Source organism: Spermophilus citellus (genome assembly GCF_964194105.1).
Source record: "Spermophilus citellus genome assembly, chromosome: X".
In the NCBI taxonomy this organism is placed as follows: Eukaryota; Metazoa; Chordata; class Mammalia; order Rodentia; family Sciuridae; genus Spermophilus; species Spermophilus citellus.
Genome location: NC_138190.1, coordinates 41,932,912 through 41,955,490, shown reverse-complemented (window position 1 = coordinate 41,955,490; position 22,579 = coordinate 41,932,912). Strand labels below are relative to the sequence as shown.

General features: G+C 36.0%; 1 protein-coding gene across 4 annotated transcripts in view; it reads left to right on the top strand.

Annotated features, from left to right (window-relative positions):
* Nucleotides 1-22,579, top strand: part of CLCN5 (chloride voltage-gated channel 5) — a 168,601-nt gene that overhangs the window by 55,524 nt on the left and 90,498 nt on the right. The window contains exon 1 of one of the 4 annotated variants that reach the window (XM_081276764.1): nucleotides 14,814-14,841. The exons of the other annotated variants lie outside the window; for them this stretch is intronic. The gene's annotated coding sequence lies outside the window, so the exon portion shown is untranslated. Of the gene's footprint in view, nucleotides 1-14,813; nucleotides 14,842-22,579 lie in introns of those variants that run through there. 4 annotated transcript variants of the gene reach the window in all.

Sequence of the window (22,579 nt, the reverse complement as noted above, 5' to 3'; positions counted from 1 at the left end):
TATTAACTGTATATCCAGCATTGACTTTGTGAGCACATGACCTGTGCGCCCCATGAGGCCAGGGACTCAGAAGGACCCTGCTCTTGGTTTAATGGTCTGCCGTCACTATCTTGAAATTCTTGATAATTTTGGATCAAGGAATCCCACTGTTTATTTTACAGTGGGTCCTGAATTTTATGCAGCTTGTCCCGTGCTACTTTTGGGAAAGTACTTAACTGTTTTCAGTTCATTTCCTAAACTATTGAATGGGGATTGTACTGAGGTTTGTGCATGGGGTTGTATGTAAAGCACTTACTTGGTGCAAAGTGTGGGCTCAATTGATGTTAGCCGTGGCTCACAAGGCCCTGGGCCTCAGTGTCTTCATCTATAAAATTAATGCGTTTGATCAGAGTATGTTGAAGACTTCCTCTAGAAATACAATATACCTACAATTTTCCTTGATCCTAGCCAACAGGAAAACACTTTAAAGTGTGCTCTTTACTCTTTATCTTACTTTTAAAATTTTAAGTGGTATTGGGGATTGAACTCGGGGCCTTGTGCATATCAGGTAAGCACTCTACCCCTGAGCAACACCAACAGCCCTGTTCTTTAAATGTAAGTCTTCATTTCCTATCTTTAAGAGTCTTAATTAACTAACTAATTAATTAATTAATTTTGATGCTGGGAATTGAACCCGGGACCAGTCTTGATTTTTTTTAAAGCATGTCCACATTAATTATCTCTGCTTGTAGCTTCTGTCAGTATTGAAATTGCCTTTGACAGTTTTTACATAATGATTTTAACTTCTATTTAATCTAAGTGTGCACTGTTTTTAGTGAATATAATATGTTGGGAAGGTAGATTTGGCCTGTAGATTCGTCCAAAATGGTAGACTTAAAAAAAAAAAAAAAAACAATGTGGATGATCAGGGCAAGAGCAAAGTGTGTGTGGAAGAGTGACAGATTGCTGGAGGGGATAACAGAAAATAATTGAAACACAGGTTAAGGGGCTAACTTTGGAGGGGATGAGGGGAAACAAGCAGAAAATGGTTGAAGAGACTGTGACTTTTTCTTTTTTTTTTTTACTTTGATGATTTTATTTATTTATTTATTTTTTTACTTTGATGATTTTAATACTATGTATTATAAATGATCAAATTTGAATACAAATAAAATCAATTGAATATTTTAATGTTTCACATATCCCTCAAAATGATACTATCAAAGTTATTTTTCACTTTTTACATTTAATGCATTTATTTTACATGTAATTTTATCCTATAACTAAACACCTTAAAGGAAAACAAGGCAGTATCTTCCCACACAAAATACCAATTCTCTATACAACTCCATAATCTCTTTGTATCCTCATCATTTTTTGCCAAAAAATATATATTTGTGTTCTATCTGTATTTTAGCAGTCTTGCTACAGTTCACCTCTCCCAGAACAGGCCACACATTTGTCCTTTTTTCACTTTTGATGGGTAGAGTTTAGTCCTTTACAAACAGATTAGAATTTATTTAACTGTTGATGAATTTTAAAACATTTGAGAAGAAGCTGTTTTGAGAGAATGACACTCATCCACAAATATCCTCAAATATTGCTCATTTCTGTGAGTTCTGAAGCTTGTTACCTGTGTTGTATCTGTCCATTCTTCCTACTTAACAAAATAGAGTTCATTTTCAGGCAATCATACCTGCTCGTCTTGTTTTTCGGTGTATTCATGACATTGAAACATTTCCTTCAATATTAGGTAAACTTTCAGATGAGTGATTTATTTTAATTGACAAAAAGAGGATGGAGGAAGAGGAAGAAGGGACAGGGAAATGAAGTACAGTGGAATGAATCTGACCAAACATAGATGTGGCATGGTGGGTCCCAGCATCAGGTGTATCTACAGGACATACTGATTAAAAAAAAAAAGTAAATTGTAAATGGACTGAAAAGGGATCACTGGAGTGGAGGGAGGGGAGTAGGAGTAGGGGGGAATGCTGGTGACTGAACCACAGTAGGGTGTGTTCATTGCTTTTGTGATTATGTTAGGTTATATCCAGGTGGTCTATATAACTAAAAAGAAAAAAAATAAATAATTTAAAAGTTGTATATATTTATCATATGCAGCAAGATGTTTTTAAATATATATACATTTTGTCTAAATTGAGCTAATTAACATATTTCATACTTATTTTTGTGGCAAAAGCACTTAAAAATTTACTCTCAGCAATTTTCAAAATGAGACATTGTTATTAATCATAGTTACCATGTTGTACAATAGATCTCTTGAATTTATTCCTCCTGTCTAACTGAAATTTTATACCCTTTGACCAACATTTTTGTAAAAAATTTCAACTTCTCTGCTGGCTTTACCTCTTCAGCTATATTTTTTCTACTTTTTCTATAATTTTTCCATATTGAAACCGCTTTTTTATGACTTCTAATTAGTCGTCTTAAAAGCCTAGTACTATCTACTATATTTAGAGTAAAGATACAGATATTCATGATTTTTGAAATGCTGAGTTAATTATATGTCTGTGTATGTCTCCCTTAGTTTTATGTTACAATGTTAAAATAACATTTAAAATCTAATGCTTTTAGGAACATGTAACAAAAAGAAATCTTTTCAGCTGTTTAAAGCTTTGTTTCTTTTTATAATATAGGTAAAACAAAATAGTTTTAAGTGGCCTAATATGCTTTTAAAAGTACATTTTAAATATCTTTTAGCCATTTTTCCAGAGGAAACTAATATCAGCTATAAGGTTGTAACAGAACTTTATTATTTTCTATATTAAGTTAGTTTTCTATTAAATTATGACTTCTTTTTTCTGTATTGCATTCCTTGTAAGCTTTGTAGTTTTAAAATACACTTCATTTTAAATGGATTTTCTTTTTAAAATGAAAAAATGGCTTTAAAATTGTTTTGAGAAGGGTCTTGCTATGTACCCAGGTTGACCTTGAACTCCTGGGCTCAAGAGATTCTCTCACCTTAGCTTCCTTCCCAAGTAGCTGGGACTTCTAGGCGTGTGACACTGTGCCCGAATAATGTACTTTATTTTTATTTGGTCATATTCATCTTGCATGGTTGATATTCATTCTTTTGCTTTGGTGTCAATAAAATTTTCTAGTATAAATATTTCATTCCATTTTCTTATCACTTTTCATGATTAAAATTTTCTGAATCCTCAACTCATCTGGAATGAGTTTTAACCATTTGCCCAATAGCACTTATTAAAAGTTCCTTTCGGGAGAGAGAAGGGAAAGCTTATGGAAATGGTAGGAGACCTTCAATGATACACAGAATTATAAGAGTTTATGAGGGGCAAGGGGGGGAAGGGGAGAGAATTGAACAACAGCAGAGGAGGTAGAGAGGGAAGATGGGAGGGGAGGGGAGGGGAGGGGAGGGGGGATAGTAGGGGATAGGAAAGGTAGCAGAATACAACAGTCACTAATATGCCGTTATGTAATAATGTGAGTATGTAACAGATGTGATTCTGCAATCTGTATTTGGGGTAAAAATGGGAGTTCAAAACCCAATTGAGTCTAATGTATGAAAGATGATATATCATGAGCTCTGTAATGTTTTGAACAATCAATAAAAAAAATTAAAAAAAAAATAAAAAAGTTCCTTTCCCTGATGAACCGTGATTTCTCATACTATAATCCAAAGATACCATGTGAATTTTTTTCCCATTATCCATTCCCACATAGCCAAAGACACTTGAATCCTAATTTCTGATTTCATGGCTAATGCATTCCTCAGTCTTTTAGCCTTATCCACATCTTTATCTACAATTTTTTTTTATCTGAAAACTCAACTCTTATACTACACCCCTGCCAAAAATTAATGATCAAATGAACAAAACTCTATGTTGAAATTGCACCAAAAGACACAGTGGCTTTTTAAAATTTGATTTCTCCACACTTCTGTGTTAGCGCCTCAGTCTTAGCAGGTTTTCGTTCTTTTTCTTATTTGTTGGATAGAGTTTTAAACTGCAAAAGTCAAGTCTTTCAAAGAATCAGAGTTTCAATCTAAATATTACTAAGTCTATTACTTTCTCTCACTAGCAGCCTGAGAGCAGCAGCTGTTGAATTTTAGAACAGCAAAAGGATTCAGAGAAGAATGTAGTCAGGCTACAATTAATTGTGTTTAAGCTAAATGCGAAGCCACACTGATACAATAAATGTTCATGGGATTCAATTCACCAAACTCTTGGTGGCATCATTAAGGAAATTAGTCGAAGTCCTTGTGCCCAGCATACTTTGCCTCTGAATCTTAGGGCTTTTAATTTCCAACTAGAGTCAGTAGGTTGTGTATTGGAGAGGATCTGGGGGTGATTATCCTGGCTTTAGTGGCAGTTCCTCTTTTTACTTTGACTGCCTTTATCACCAGTGCTCATTTTTTTATCTGCTTTGCCCTGCTAATTTTGGGCTGTTTTTTCAGAGCTGTGGAGGAGACAAAACATTGCTTTTAATGCAGGTGGTATTTAGGGAAAATGAAGTTGGAAGTTTTCAGAATAAACATTATAAAATCCCTTTGAATGTCTGGAAGGGCTAAGGGTGACATGAAAGTAGAGGATCCCCCTGCCCCTGATGCAGACTTTTAATGTCTGCTTCCAGAGTTTCTTTTTATAATACACCAAATAGAATCATATAAAACAGGATAGGAGAATTTTAAAAAATTCTATCAAGGGCCACCGACCCATTGAAAGAATTCAATCAAGAGTTACAAGGAGGGGGAAAAAAGCCACTTTTTAAAAAGTGAGGAAATAGAACATGTTCCATTCATTTGGTTTTAAAATTAGGAAAAGAGAACATAAAACCCCCTTTTCAATAAATGCAGCAAGTAATTTACAAGAAGTACATCAGCTTTATGTTATTGGCAATTAAGAATGAAACAGAGGAGAGAGGAGAAGAGGAATACCCTGAGTTATTTACACGTAAAGGCAGATCTCCTCTAAGGCGTGGAACTCTAGAATAAAAGGAGCTAAATAACACCAGTTTGTTCTTGAAAGCATTCTTAAAGTGCAAGGTTGTGTGTGTACATAGAAAACTATTTCACATGTTTAAAATCCTATTTATATTATTGTCTGTTTTTTTAAACAAATTCCTTTTTTATCCTTTGTTTCTATTTACATGCTCATAGAACATTTTTTCACATTGTTTTTTATAACTGGGTATGCATTTTTTTGTTTTTATTATTAGATATTTTTCAACTGTTGTCATTTTGTACATTTGTTTCCATGCATCAGCGTGTGAAATACTTATTTTAATGGCTAAATTAAATAATACTATGCATATCCCTTGAGATCAGATAGTTCCATGTTTTCCCCAGATTTATTAAAGTATAAACTGTACATAATTAATGTATGCAATTTGGTGCATAGATTGCATGTTTTATCCATTGTGTATCCCTCAAAATGAATGAAGAACGAGTGGAGGGGAAAAATGCTCTACCAGAATAGGTTTAATCTACCTCTGGGATTTAAAACAATATTTTAAATACAACCATGAGAAACATCTTTTGTACAAATCACCCCTTTGGAGGGAGAGGAGATGTCTATTTTGGGCGAGACCTGGTCTCCAAACTGGGAGTACTGGATCCGAATGGTTGGTATATATGATGTTGATAATATGTAAAAAAATTCTTGAATGTCTTCATTATCCATATAGCCATGAAGTTCTTTGGTTTTGTCTTTATTTATTTTTTTCCTATCACAGTGGGTGAATATGATATTTCCTAATCATTTACTTGTGTTTTATTCCATTCATTCCTTTTATACAAATCATCCATCTTTAACGTCTTGTTTTGAGGAACTGTTGTTCACTTTATATTTAGATAGCCAGCTTTTTGGATGTCATATTTTTATAATAGTACAGAGTTGCTTGATGGGATTCAGCAATCACGGTGCAAATGAAGGACTGAACCAATTGTCATTTTTGCTGTACGTAGTCCCCACAATATATGTGCTCAGAGTAATTGCCAGGGGTGTGTGTGTGTGTGTGTGTGTGTGTGTGTGTGTGTGTGTGTGTTGTTATGGCAATAGGGATTTCTGACCAGTTTGTATTTGGTAGAGTGTTTATTATGGAAATGGGAATGTAATAGAATTTTATGGGTCTCTTATAATTTACCCCACTGTTGAACTCATTAATTTTATTTCTCAAATATCTCACTTTTTAAAGTTAATTAATTCTATAGTGTGCAAATAGGGCTATTTTATTTTAGCCCTTTTTATTTTTCATATTTGATTACAATGATCAAATTTTCCAGCATGGTTAATTTTTAAGAATAGTCACTAGATGTCTTTTGAGGTTTCTCTTTTTATGTTTTTGAGATGAATATTTCTAAAGTGTCTCTCTTAAGAATGTTGGCTTTTTCAAATATATCATGTTTATAATATTCAAAGAAAATTCTCCCACTATTAAATCATAATTAAAAGTTGAATTTTCAGCTTTTAAAAATAATTTATTCAGCTAATTGTATTTTTATCATTTTTCTCATGATACATTTTCCTTATTTAAAATCAGCCTTGTAACCTCAGGCTAAATCCAAATTAACCATGATGAACAATTCTTTTAAAATGTTAATGTACAGTTTGCTAAAACTGTATTTAGTATTTTGCATCTATGTCCACAAATAAGACAAATCTATAATTTTCTTTTTGATATTTTAGCCCTAAGGTTTACTAATGAAGCTAACATTTACCTCATGAAAATGAGTTTGATAGAGCCTTCTTAGGAAGCATTTGCATAATGAGATCATTGTTTATTTCACATTTGAACCTTTTAAGTACCTTTTTTTAGTTTCTTTTGAAGTTCATTGATAATATTATTTATTTTTAGTAGGCTTAGATTCTTTATTTCTCTTTAGGTACTTTTTTTCTATGTTTTCTTTTGAGAAAGTTAATTCCTTTTGTGATTTTTCAGCATATTTGCATATGGAATTTCATAATAACTCAAATGGTTTTACATTAATTATAACTAAAATATATCTTTTATTACTGGATGTCTATATCAATTTAATTTTTAATTTATTTAACTGATACATAAAATGATACTGATTAGCTTGGTGCCATGTAATTAATGTTCAATACATATATAAATTCTGTAATGTCCAAAGAAGGTTAAACATATTTATCTCCTCAAACATTTATCATTTCTGTATGGTGAGAATTTTAAAATCCTTTCTTATAGCTTTCCAAAATGTATAATACATTATTGTCATCCAAAGTCACTAATAGAATACTAGAGCTTTTTGCTCCTATCAGTAACTTAGTACCCATCAATCAAAATAGATCTTTAAAGTCAATATTTCGTCTGCTTTTCTCCTTTGCTTAATGTTTTTTTAGCAGCTTATAAATTTTATTAGTTTTTCAAATTACCCCATTCATAAAATAGGCTTGTGGAGCTATAGATATATTTTGATTCATGTTTTATTTTTTGTACCAGGGATTGATCCCAGGACCTGAGCCACATCCCCTGCCCTTTTTTATATTTTATTTAGAGACAGGGTCTTGCTAAATTGCCAAGACTGGCTTTGAAATCACAATCCTTCTGCTTCAGCCTCCCAAGCCACTGGGATTACAGGCATATGCCACAATGCGCAGGAATTCACTATATTTTAAACAGTTCTTTCTTTCTTCATTCAGTTGTTACTTAATAAAAATAACAATATTTTTATGACAGGCATGTGGTTGATTGTATTTTTATATTTTTTAGTTGTACATAATACCTTTGTTTTTATTCATTTTTATATGGTGCTGAGGTTTAAACCGAGTGCCTTACGCATGCCAGGCAAGCGCTCTACCACTGAGCCACAACCCCAGCCCCTGATTGTTTTTTTTATTTTTAAATTAGTTTTTTTAGTTATAGGTGGACACAATATATTTATTTTATTTTTATGTGGTGCTGAGGATCGAATACAGTGCCTCATGCATGGTAGGCAAGTGCTCTACCTCTGAGCCACAACTCCAGTACCCCCTCCCTACCGATTGTATTTTTATATCCCTTTTCTTCCTGTCTTTTTTTTGGTAAAAATCTTGCCTTTTCATATTTATTGAGAATGTCTTTGTATTCATGATAATTTATTATTAAAAAGGACATATACCCAAAGTTTTTCATTTGAATCTTATGATGAACCTGATGATTATAGTGTATTGTTTTGTTTAGATATATTGAATTATTTGTTGTTTTTATTGCTGATTTGATTCCCCATATTCAGATAATGGAATAATTCTCCAACTAGGCTGTGATTATCTCTGTCTTGTTGAGTTAACCAGTTTTTTAATTTTAGAAAAAAATCGTGTGATTTTTAATTACTGAATATTTTAAAAACCATTTTGTGGCAGTTATGTGTGGTGGCACCCTCCTGTATACAATCTCAGCTACGTGGGAAGCTGAGGCAAAAGGATGGCAAGTTCAAGGCCAGCCTCAGCAACATAGTAAGGCCTTGTCTCAAAAAAAAAAAAAAAAAAAAAAAAAAAAAAAAAGGTCTAGTGGTTCAGTGGTAAAGTGCCCCTGGGTTCAATCCCTAGTACCAAAAAACAAAAACAAAAAAGAAACAATACAAATCATTTTTGTGGTGTCTAAATTTATCATTTTATAATGTCCTTGTTTTTTTGGTTTTGGTTTTAAAATTTGCTGTTTTGTTCAGATTCTGTGACTAATGTCTTGCCCTTCTTATTTGCATTGTCAAGGTTAAAATCAGCAAATATTTTTGACATGTATTTTTATAACCAGAGTCATATTTTATTTAATCCAATTTATAATTATTTTTTAAATGCTGCATAAAATTTGAAAATTTGGCATTATATTTTCACTTATCAATGTTTTTTTTTCTTTTCTAAAAAGATATCATACTCTAGTAAATTTGATGAATGGTTTAATGATGTGAAAACTTTCCTTAATTTATTGTGTTGCTTCAATTTCTTATTGCTATGTGCAGTGATTCATTTATTTCTAATATAGGTTGCATCTCTCCATCTAAAATGCCTGGGAACAGAGGATTTTGAATTTTTGATTTTTTTCAGATTTTTGAACATTTGTGTATAAATAATGAGGTATATTGGGTATGGGATTAAAGTGTAAATAAAAGCTCACTTATGTTTCACATACACATTATATACATAGTGAAGGAATTTTACAATAGATTTAATAATTTTTTGCATGACACAAAGTTGCATGGTATAGAATTTTCCATTTTTGTCATGATGTCAGCACTCAAAAGTTTTGGTTCTTGAGCACTTCAGATTTTGAGGTTAGGGATGCTCAACCTATTATAATCTAATGCTTACCTATAATCTAAGTAATTTAAAAAAACCACATAGAACTATAGACTTTCTTTATGTACATAGTAGACTGTCCATCTTGTTCTGTTTGTTTTTCTTCTGGTTTTTCATTTTATCTTAATTACTGCTGTCTTCATCCTATCGTTGTGACTTCGATCATCTACTTTTAATACTACAAAACTTTTCATTTGGAGCTGGATTGATTTTAAAACAATCATTGATTGTTTTCTTGATTTTAAAAAATAATAATACTTATTATTCTATAATGAAAATTGGTGTGTTTAATTTTAAGTGAGTTCTTGTCTTGCCATCAGCCCAGATATCTGGCATTTTGTACTGTCCTATTTGGTCCTTTCCTCTATTATGAACAATTAACATTGTTTTAAAAACACCTACATGGAATTTTTTTTTCTAGGACATAAATTAAATTGCTCTTTCCTTAGTCATACATATGTAAGAATTTGTGTGTATTCCGTGTTTGTTTAAATTTTAAAACTTCTTTGGCTCTTCTAATCTTTATGTTAGCAGATATGCAATTTAGCTCATTTGTATGTGGTAAACCTTTCAAGATAGATTTTTATATTATCTTATTTTCCACTTTTTCATTTTTAGTTAAGAAAACAGAGTCAGTTATCCCAGAAATTACTCAGGAATCTACCTTCTGTCTCCATTAGCTGATCATTTCCAAAATGATGAGTTCATGAAAGAGTTAATAAATTTCTTTATTACAGGACTTTTCAGAGCCTTTAATATATCAGTATATTTCCCATTCATTGTTTGAAGTAGCTTAAATATAATTTATTGGTTTTATTGAATTTTTCATTTGTAATTTTATTACTTTATTGGTTCTTTTTAAGTATACATGACAGTAGAATTCATTTTTGTTGACCATGGGCAATCATACTCTTTTTTTTTTTATTGTTGGTTGTTCAAAACATTACATAGTTCTTAATATACCATATTTCACAGATTGATTCAAGTGGGTTATGAACTCCCATTTTTACCCCATATACAGATTGCTGTGTCACATCAGTTACATTTCCATTGATTTACAAATTGCCTTTCTAGTGACTGATGTATTCTGCTGTCTATCCCATTCTCCACTATCCCCCCTCCCCTCCCCTCCCCTCCCCACCCCTTCTCTCTCTCCACCCCCTCTACTATAAATCGTTTCTTCCACTTGTATAATTTTTCTCCTACCCCTCCTTTCCTCTTATATGTAATTGTGTATAACCCTGAGGCTCACCTTCCAATTCCATGCAATTTCCCTTCTCTCTCCCTTTCCCTCCCGCCTATCATCCCTGTTTAATGTTAATCTTCTTCTCAAGCTCTTCGTCTCTACCCTGTCCTTGGTTACTCCCCTTATATCAAAGAAGACATTTGGCATTTGTTTTTTAAGGATTGGCTAGCTTCGCTTAGCATAATCTGCTCTAATGCCATCCATTTCCCTCCAAATTCTATGATTTTGTCATTTCTTATTGCAGAGTAATAATCCATTGTGTATAAATGCCACATTTTTTTAATCCATTCATCTATTGAAGGGCTTCTAGGTTGGTTCCACAATCTTGCTATCGTGAATTGTGCTGCTATGACCAGCATTCTCAAAACTGTGATTTATGGAACATCTACTTCTATGAGATGTTTCTACAGCAGCATAATCATACTCTTTTTAAAGGAGAATGTAGAAACATCTCATAGAAGTAGATGTTCCATAAATCACAGTTTTGAGAATGCTGGTCTAAGGAGTATACACTTGTACTTACTTGGAAAAAGGCTGCTGGACTACATACTCTTCAAAATCAGAAAACTATGCAATAAGGAAAAATGCAGAGCAAGCCCAGGAACAATGCACATAGCATAGAATAAGCCCAAAGCTCAAGTGCTAAGCTTATATTACCAACACATTCTTGAGATGATATATTCTCATTTTTATAGACACCCCACCTTCCCTGTGTTCCTGAAATATTTCATTGGACAATATATGTTGATATCTCCTGCTTATTGAAAGTTCTAGAAATATTAGGATACTACAGCCACATAAGTCTTTTGTTATCTTCTAAGTTTGTCCAAAGTTATTGGTAGTCTTCTCAGCTTTAGGTATTTTGTTATCTTCCACCCCAGGCCCTTTGAGGGGTAAACAGTGCAGTTTCCATAAAAGATAGATAATGTCTTATTTGGTAAGTCCTACTCTTATCCAGATTTGGGGAGAAATGTATCTGTTTATGCTTTTGGAACATCACTAACAGCAACATACTTGTATAAATGTAGTCTGTTAAATACTGCTTATTAAATATATAAGAATCAACCCCTGACAGGCATAAGTATGGCAAGGGGGTGGGAATTACTGCCTTTCATATAAAATGTCCTGGGAAATATTTATGTACCACCAACTGAATATTCACAGACCACTGATGTTATAATTGCAAACTTTATATGACTTTCTTTCTGAGGCATCATAAAACATTCTTTCTGGAAGTCCCTAAGTAGAGGGGACATCTAAATTAGGGCCTGTTAAATCTCAGATAACATTCTGTTGCCTGTGTCTGTGAGAAGGAAGCCAAGGGAAGCAGGGCAGACGACATTTTAAAGTATACTCATTATAATGCAAAGGAATCGCAGGGTAGAAATTATATGGATTAGTTTAAAGATTGCAAAGATTTGATGAGTTTCAGTGTTTAAAGTGATATTCTTCCAAATTTCCTGATTCCTGTATTTATACCCCTTGTTATCACTCCACCTCCCAGAAAAACCCCTTTATCCTCTAAGTCATTGTGTTGGGTCCCCTACATTCCTTACCAAGTGTGTCTTTACTTGTCATCCTCAGTCAAGACTTAGCTTTTCCTATTATAGAGGCAAGATCCTTTTGTGTCAGCAAGAAACCTGGGAGTACTGTTTTTCCTTTTTTTCACCCCGAGATAGCCAGTAGATCTAAAATTTGCCCCGTGTCCTCCAATACTGTGGTTCATCACCCTGAGTCAGGGGTGTATTAGGTTCAGCCTCTTCATCGTATTTCCAAATTACTCAAATCCCTTTATGCTCTGAGAGACTGTTCTGTGTTCCAATCAAAACCAACAAACCGTTGCCAGACTCTGTCTTATAAAATAACTGCTTTCTTTGTGTTACTCCCTTATTCATGAACCTAGAATGACTTTCTAATGCTTATTGTCTCAAGTAGAAATTCCTCCATATGCTTGAATTTCAAGGCCTTGGTCATGTTACCTCACCTCATTTATCCATCTTTACCTCCCCAGCTCTCTCGCACACCCCAGCCCCTCCAATCAATCAGATGATACATCACTTTCCTTGATCAGTGCTTCTTGAAGAAGCTGTGCTGAAATACCCACAGTTTTTATTTTTTAACTTATAAACCATCATAGATTAATACTTTTGCAAAATACAATGAAATCATGAGAAGAATAAATTTATAAAGACAGGGAAATATAAACTTCATCATTTAATATGAGATTCATATGACAGAATCACTCAGATCACTGTAAATGTTCTTAAAATGCTTGTTAATTTATGCACCTCCATAAACATCAATAAGAAGGAGTTTGGGAACTAGCACCTGTCTTGAGGCCACACTGTGAGTAACACTAGTCTTCCTCCTGGCCCTTTGCTGAGACTCTCTGCTCTGGCCTGAAAGGCCACTCTCTCTTTCAGCAGTCTGATTGCCCAGTCTGCATACTTCAATGTACAACTATATGAAGCTGAATTGAATGGACCCCTTCCTTGAACTCCTGCTGCTCTGAGGTTCACTGAATGCCATAATGCTCAACACTTGATTAAATACCATATTTATTTTTCTTTAACAGTTCTGATTTGACTTCCCAAATAGCCTGATATCCTAAAGGGTATGAAATTTGTCTTCCCCCCAAATGCACATATTTTATCCTAGCACCTAGCCATATAAATCCCCAGTACATATAGGTTATGAATAAATCTGTCCAAATAAAAATATCTTATTTTTCTCCCCTCCAAAAACATGTCTTCCACAATACATAGTAGGCACTTGATTAAAACATGCATTTAGAAAGTATAAGTTGATTGATTGTAGTTTGAGCCCATACAGAGCAGTCATTTCCCAACATTGCACTGTTACATAATCCTTTGGACACGATATAGGGTTGACCATGGCACAGACTTTGATTTGGATATGGTGCCTTTCATAAACATTTTCTGCTGATTCACAGCAGTTATTCTCAGCCCTGATTTAATGATTCCCTGGAATGTCACATTATGAATGTTGTAAAACTTCAGAATTGTTTTTTTATTTACCTAGTTTCTGTACACACACACTATTCAGTGCTTTTTTCCCTTAAGAGTGTAGAAGAAGTTTAAAAAAACTTTTTTAGTTGTAGATGGACACAATACCTTTATTTTGTTTATTTTTATGTAGTGCTGAGAATCGAACCCAGTGCCTCACACATGCTAGGCAAGCACTCTGTCACTGAGCCACAACCCCAGCCCCTAGAGAAAGTGTTTTAACTGAGAGAGTATTTACCATTGCCCAAAATTCTGGAAGTTGCCTAATTAGCCTATTTCAGGTTGAGCCGTACAGTCTGCACATTTCTTGTTTAATTAATAATTTCTCCTTTATGTATTTATTTGTGGGATCAGTTCTTACTGTCCATGTGCCAGTCAGTAGTCCATAAGCAATTGCATTTCCATCTTAATCAGTGAGTTAAATGAACGCTATGCCATTTAAGCACTTGTATGGCAAGGTGTTTAATAATGCTATTACTTTGGACAAAGGATACTGAGAAGTTTTAAAACTTTTTCTATTAAGATATAACACACATACAAATGGTACACAAATTCATCTTTACAGCTCAGTGATTTATTGCAGAATGAATATACTCGTGTAACCAAGAGTGGTGAAAATTTGCCTGAGAACTTTCTTTCCATTTTTCCACAGCTCCAATGATGGTTTCTTAAACATATGGCATTAGTGTGAATGTATGTTATGAAGTGTAAATAGTAATCCATGTGGAGAGGTGCTGCTCAGTTGAATGAATTAAGCCTTTGACTTGTCTCATTGTCCTAAGAGCATTGACGCCATCTGTCTGGCAGCACAAATTCTGACAACTGCTCAAATCTATAGGGTCTTTCAGTTCATTTATTTTTTTAGAAAAAGATTTCCAGGTGTTTTGAATTATATTTAGTTGTGGTTAGTGGGAAATTTATGAGCTGGCTGGCTACATCTTCTTGATTTGTGCCATAGAATCTGCAAAAGGGTCTCAGTGTTTCTCTCTTTCTCATACATATGTGCATATATGTGTAACATTATATACTATTCAACTGAATAGCACCTCTGCACATAGATTATTACTTATACTTTGTAATTCATAATATTATATATCCTTAAATGATGTTTTTTAACTACCCAAATTCCAGCTTGGAAAAATAGCAAAAAAACCCTTCCATTTTCCCAGGAATGCTACTTTCTTTGAGCTTGGAAAAGATGAATTTTGACATAGGGTTTTTTTGTCCTACCCTAGAATTAGAAACAGCCCGCATAAAGTACCTGAAGTTGGAAACCTGCCTGTGTTCTTCTGAAAGGTCCTATGTGGTTTGTAAGGTTGGTATTGTAATCAACACCCATGTTAAAATTCCCAGTGATGATCTGCAGAGGGTCAGCATGATCTCTATTTAGGAAAGGAAGAAACACTTAAGTATCATTCTATGGTTTATGTCAAGGAGAAAAACGGTCACACAGCTAGTCTCTTGCAGCTCGACTAACACTTTGCTGGGACAATATGCTGAGTGTTCTGAATGTTGCTTTCTTCATTTTCCCCCAGCTATAATTTCTTTCCTCAATGTTACATTAACCTTGAGGCAAGCACCAGCAACTTTTTTAAGGTTGCTTTAATGTAAGTAATTTGCTTGCTCCTATGATTAATTAAGGGATGTGTTGTAATTACAGAGGTTTGCATATATGTGGGACTATAATTTTTTCTTCATTTATAAAGTAGTTAATTAAGTTTTGCTGGCCCACAAAAAAAAAAAAAAACTAACTGTTGCAGTTCCTACTAGGCAGAATATGCTAGGGTGTGAGAATGGCGTGCTGTTGTTTCCTTCAGCTAACTAGGGAGAACTTGTTCTTTGGTGGCTGGGTGATGGGTTAAGTAATACAATAGTTTAAACAGATTGAAGAATCCAGTAAGACAAGTTAGGAAGCAAGACTCCTATGAACTTCTGGCATTCAAGAGCGATGTGCTGAGCCCCAGTAGATTTGGGTCTCTTCCTTCCTTGGCTTGAGCTCTCTATTCTAGACATTTAAGGTTTCCTCCCCACACCCACCTTCCCCACCACCAGGGTCAGCCTCAGAGCAGTGCTTCCCCAGAGACCTGGAGAGGAAGGGTTTCCGGTTGTCCTTGCTTTTTAATTTAAGGGCTTTGTTTTAACCTGAATGCTGGGGCGGGGAGCAGATTTTCCACATGTAAGGGAAGTATATAGCTGGATTTTGTGGTCCTTTGTTACCACAGTTCTAAAATTGTGGATTTTTTAGTATTGTGTAATATGTGTTTTTCATGTATTAAAATCCAAAGCAAGAGAGGAATTGGAAGAGGGAACAGTGTCATGACTCTCATGAGCTCTTCTAGATTTCAGTATATGATCACTGAGAAATGAAACATGAGCACAGATTTTAAAATTAAATAGCACAGTTTGAACTGAAATCATTGTATACTCCCAAAGCATTTCTTGAGTACCCATTATATGTCCAGCATTGAGGAGGAGATTGTCAGAGAAATATGCCCCAATCCCTGTTTTCTCTTGTGCTTAATTTGCACAAAACAATGAACTGGGCACTGTGGTGCATGCCTGTAATTCCAGTGACTCGGGAAGTGGAGGCAGGAGGATAAAAAGTTCAAAGCCAGCCTCAGCAACTTAGGGAGGCACTTAGCAACTTGGGGATGCACTTAGCAATTCAGTGAGACCCTTTCTCTAAATGAAATACAAAAAAGGCTGGGGATATGGGTCAGTGATTAAGCAACACTGTGTTCATTCCCTGGTACCAAAAAAAAAAAAAAAAAGAAAAGAAAGAAAAGAAAAGAAAAAAATGGAGGGGTAGTGGTAGAGAATGATAATACAATAAAGCAGTGAGCAGCGTTTTCCAAAGGGAGTTTAGGAGGGGAGAATAGCAAGAAATAAGGGAAACTTAAGCTAATCTTTAAAGATAGCTAATACTTGGATATGTACAAAGGAGGGGTGACAATCCAATGTGGTCCTAAACATATGTCTGCTTAGGCATTGGTAAAAGGTTGACAGTGAGGAAGTTTGCTTGACTATAGAAGAGGGCTACAGACAGCTGGGAAGCAGGGGGGGAGTAGCAACAGAATATGGTCAATAATAGGAATGAACTTGGAGAGGAATATCTGAAAAAAAGGCGTAATCAGGGCCTGAATATCTGTGACGAGTGGGAATAGAAAGCAAAAGAATTAGTATGAATGAAATATGAGAAACAAGAAAGTTCAGACTTGGTAACAAATCCAAAGGATAAAGGAGGATGGAGCAAAAGAGAATCAGTTTTCTAAGCAGGCAAGATCAAAATAGCAATGGTGGCTGGGTGAGGTGGTGCACACCAATAATTGCAGTGGCTCAGGAGGCTAAGGCAGGAGGAGGATCGTGAGTTCAAAGCCAGCCTCAGCAAAAGTGAGGTGCTAATCAACTCAGTGAGACCCTGTCTCTAAATAAAATACAAAATAGGGCTGGGGATGTGGCTCAGTGGTTGAGTGTCCCTGAATTCAATCTCTAGTACCACCCACCTTAAATAGCAATGGTGATTGCAGGGAATTGGGGGGGGGGGAGTTGTTTTTGTGGATTAGTAGTGACTTAGCTTTGGGTATGTGTTGCAGGTATCAAATAGTTTGAAATGTGTTATGGTTTGAACAGGAGAGCAGACCTACACATTTGAATTTGGAATTTTTAGATAACATGATATATGAAACCTGTAATAGAATTTGGAGAGATGATTAGAGATGCATTTTGGGACAAGAGGGGCTAGAGGACTAGATACAGTTAGAACCTTGAGTAAGGAAGGGGTGGCAACAAAGATGATAAAGAAGAAATAGAGAGGTAGTAGGATAACCATATTACCATAAAGTACTAGATTAGCTAAGGTGAGGGCTTTCAAGAACTTATATCAAATGCTAAAAGAAGAAATTAAGGAGAGCAGGAAGTTTTAAAAAATCTGTTTAGCCCAGTGTGGTGGAGTACTGCTGTAATCCCAGTGATTTGGGAGGCTGAGGCAGGAGCATTGCAAGTTTGAGACCAGCCTCAGCAACTTAATGAGGCCCCAAACAACTTAGTGAGACCCTGTCGCAAAATTAAAAAATAAAAAGGGCTGGTAATGTGGCTCAGTGGTTAAGGACCCCTGTGTTCAATCTCCAGGACCAAAAAACCACAAAAAACAAAAACAAATCTTTTTAGCTGTGTTAACTATAGTGTATATTAAGCTCACTTTACCCTGGAAGTTAGAATCTCACTATAATAATATGACTTACAGAACCAAACATACAGAATTTGATACACCCCTATTCAATCTTGTACTCTGTTCCAAGAGGGTAGATAGATGTTCTTAGAAGCATCTTACTTGTGATTCTATTCTGCTGCATAAACCTCAGAGTCAACACAAGATGGAGGCTTACGTGTGTTCTCTTAAAAGATGTTAACAGTAGGTCCTGAAAGTAAGACAAGATGAGATGAATTCTTCCACAACATTTCAGCAGGCTTTCTCTCTACCAGCTGCCTCAAACAGGTTTTGTTCACATTGATTTTAGTATAAAAGTAGTACGATGCATGAGTGTCTTCCACTTGCTTTTCAGATTCAGCTCAAGTAAGGCAGGACTGGAACAAGAATCCAGTTCTGCAGATTGTTTAATATGTTTTTGCTTCTCTATCTCATTCAGAGGATAAAAACTAACCTTCAACTCAATATATCTTATCTCTTGGACCAAAATTTAGGTCATGACTTACTTGTAAGCTTACATTTTGGAATTACAGACTAAGGTGAAGGCAATATTTGTCATAGCAGTTAGCCACCACACCTTGGGTGGGTAGTTAGAACTGTGACTGAAGGATAGAGTGTGTGTCCCTAAACCTGACACACCCTGAAATCTTCCTGAATTAGAAAATGTTTTTACCCATACTTTCTTGTGCAATAAAGGCGAAGGGGAAGTAATTCGAATAGCTGCTGATAAGACATTTTTGGGCCCTTGAAATGGCAATACTTCAAACAGAGTGGGAGCAGCTGCACTTAACCTAAAAGCAAACAGATCTGTTTCACAAAGAGTTTTGGAGCTTCTACCTGTATCTGAGGCCTCCCAGCAATGGCAGGCTGTCTCTTCCCTTAGGGAGAGATAAGGCACAATGCAAATAACTCAAATGCAAGGCAGGATGTGTGTAAGTGCTGTGTGAGCGATTCATAGCAGAGACATTCTTAGAGTGTGTTCTTGGAGGAAATGTAGAGTGCAGAAGCTTGACAGCTCCTAAGAAAAGCATAAACGAAGAGATAATGAATCTATTCATTCCACCAGTCCGCCAAGAGGCAAGATGTAATAAGTTTATGTACCAAATGAATGGTGTAACTGTGTCTATTTTTAGAGGGGACTTGAGCTCATGAGTAAGGTCCTTCCAATTTGCTGGGGTTTTTTGTTTAAATTTCCATTGAGCAATAAAATAAAATTCACTCAACTGCCAGTTTTATCATGTGTTATGTCTTGACTTTAGAGTTACAGGGGTTGGGAAATGAAGAAAATATTACTGTTTCATATTGGGAACATTAGCACAGCATAGGTAGATTGCCCAGGACCAAGGGTAGCAAAAGGATATTAAATCTCTTGATATCTGTATACCACATAATATGCTGTTGTTTAGTGCTTTACAATACAAAGTGTCCATTTCAGTGAAGGGTGCTAAGACCCCCACATACCTAATTCTGGGCTCAAGCCATTATCTGACTGTGTTAATGCTGGAATTCTTGGCATTTTCAGATGTAATCATGCCTAAGCTTGATTACCCAAGTCCTGTAGATTGTTGAAAGTGTCCCTCATGCTCATCTTATTTATATAGCCTCAGCGATCATCCCCATTCAAGCCTTGTTCCAAAGACTGTCGCAAGATTCATCTTCATAAAACACTGCATAAAATGAGTTGCCAATTCCTGTTCTTGAAATGTATTGAATCACTCCTCTCCCTGCCTGCCTTCAACTTCCCTTGTGTTCTCACTTCTATTCAAGCTAGTTCAGGCCCTCCTGAATGCTCTCATCTATAGATTGCGAAACCTGAGCTTTCTTTTTTGCTTCTTTATTTATTTTAAGTTTTAAAATGTTTTATTAGTGCATTATAGTTACATAATGGTGGGATTGATTTTAACATATTCATAACTGCATGTATAACATAGTTTGATCCATTTTAGTCCCCAGTATTTCCCTTTCCCTCCCCTCTACCTTCCCCCATCTTCTTCCTCTTGCTATATTGAGAGCTGAACTTTTAAATTGCTCTCCCAGTGCCTAATTGATATTTCTACCTGCCACTAGACCAAAGAGATATTTTATTCTCCAACTTAAGAAACTTTGATGATTACCCCTTGCCTGTAGCTCTGTTTCACAGCCAGCCAGTCATTTGCATACTGTGTATCATTGAAATCCTCATGTCTTTCTGAATTTGCTGCCTTCCTTTAAATCAGCTCATTTTGGTCTGGGATTGTGGCTCAGTGGTAGAACACTTGCTTAGCATGTGTGAGGTACTGGGTTCCATTCTCAGCATCACATAAAAATAAATAAATAAAATAAAGATATTGTGTCCATCTACAATTAAAAAATATTTAAAAATCAGCTAATTTTAACAATTTCAATAACTATTTTAGTCTTATTCTAAGCATTAAACTTCATACAAGTATGAATTGAGATTAGTTTTACTTTATTCCTCTTCACACTCAAATGGCCACATTAACTAAGAGAAATAATGCCAGTGAGCCTCCTAAAATCCTTTCATAAGAGTTTGCTTACCACAGTGATAGTCCAACTCATTATTGCAGCATTTAAGGACTATAGCATGGCCTTGACCTTATTCACCCTCTTCTCCCTGGCAGAACTCTCCACTCCAGCTAAACTGGTTCATTTGTGACCTCTTAGGTAGTACCTTTAGGTGTGTTCCTCCTTCCCTTCTAGAATACCCTCCTCCACCTCCTCTTTCTCTTGACCTGTCTTTGTCTTTTGCATCCTCTTGGTTGCTCTTCCCTCTGACCCATCTGGTCTATAGCAACCTTTGTTCTCTAAATTCTTGCATTTTGCATCTGTTGCCTTGTGTCAGTCATTCAATATATCCTTTTACATAGCTTAATTCTTTCCTCATAAAGTGTGCATAAAGTCTCATAGTTAGATAGTATCTTAGAGAATTTTTCATAGGACTCTTACTTGAGGTAGACACTTACAGCTCCTTAAGGACAACAAACACATTATATGTACCAAACCCCAAATGTATGTCTCCCTTTTAGGGTTTTTCTGACTCCTCTGGGCACCTTATCTAAGAATTTTTCAGGAGCTAGTTTTTCTGGCTTATTCTGTTGATTACATGTTTCCACAAGTGGTGTCAGTCTCATGTGTCTCTATTGTATGGTCCTACTCTTTATACCATTGCTTATTACCTTACTCATCTCCTCAATACATACTTACAGCCTTCTCAGTCTCCAGTTTGTTTTTACCACACTTTCCTTTACTACAAAATGATAACATTTTAAAATTGAAGATTCCATCTGTATGTCTGTCTTCTTAATACTCTTTTTCTCTCCCTTAGCTCTACATTGTTGAACATAAACTTTGCAACTCACCAGCCTTTAGCAACTCCTTTCTGGTAGCAGATAAAGATGAAGGTGAACAATTGGAGCCAGGTTCATTCATGGGAGGTCTTTGAGTGATATTTCCCTAAAGAGGCCCACTTTGCTGCATCTGATGCCGACACTGAGTGTTAACATTTAGCACTTACAGTGTTCCAGGTGCTGATTTTGACAATGGTCATGGTGTCCTGTTTAATCCTTAGTGCAACCCTAAAAATCGAACTACTGCCATCCTGTTTTGTGGAAATATAGACATAGGGAGATTACACACAGCTATTGATGGTGGAACAAGGAATTCCAAAGCTGAGACTACATGGTGCTACTGAAGTGACACATGTAGGAGGTGTGTGGGAGCCTTAGCTCCATTTCCTGTTTGCATATTCCTGTTCACATGTACACAGGAGTATACACTTATCAGATACATTCACTGGACCTTTGCCACTTACCTCACCCCCTCTTCCGCTGCCATTATGTGGGCATCCACATATACCTACAGAGTAAACCTTCTCTTGAGCAGATGCTCACAAAATGCACAGATGAACAAGCCTTCAGCTGCAGATCCACCACACTCCCACTCTCCAACCTGCTTTTTTACTGCCTGAGATGTCGGAGTATGAATTTTGCAGTCCACCCCCACACACTGAAGGTTTGCAGGTGAATGAACCTTGATTGTGCCCTCCCTCCCTCCCTCTCACTAATACATGCAGAGCCTGAATGAATAACCATCTGCCCCCACTCATCCTTTCATGTCTTGACTATAAGAGAGGGAACTTTCTAAACACCACTCCCACCCATGTAGTTTGCAGGAAAGCAAACATTCTTGTTATATCTTTTCTTTATTCACACATTCATGACACAGCACAGGGAGTGCTGGGCTTCAGGCTTTTTTATATGCGGCTGTGCTTGTATACCTGCACGCACATGTAGTCTCAGGCATCTGACCTGTTCACTTTCCCATTTGCCTTGAATGATGGAGTATGTACTTTTCATGAGGAGGGGGTACCAGGGATTGAACTCAGGGGCACTCAACTGCTGAGCCACATCCCCAGCCCTGTTTTGTATTTTATTTAGAGACAGGGTCTCACTGAGTTGCTTAGCGCCTCACCATTGCTGTGGCTGGCTTTGAACTCGCCATCCTCCTGACTCAGCCTCCTGAGCTGCTGGGATTATAGGTGTGTACTACCATGCCCAGCTGGAGTATGTACTTTTAAAATCCCATTCCTACTTATGGGTCTACAGGAGAGTGAACTGCCCCCACTACTAACCACACACAAGTCATATGCCCCTTTTCTCTCACCCAGCATCACCCAGGGCTGAGAGTTCTTAGTGCATTTCTTATAGGTGTGGTTATTATGATGACACTCTCCCCACCCCCAGATGCCACACATAGATGATGCACACAGGGTTATAAGAGAATGAGACTCCTTATCACCCCATACCTCCTCATTCCTATGTCTGCGTGCATCCTCTGTCAGCAAGAG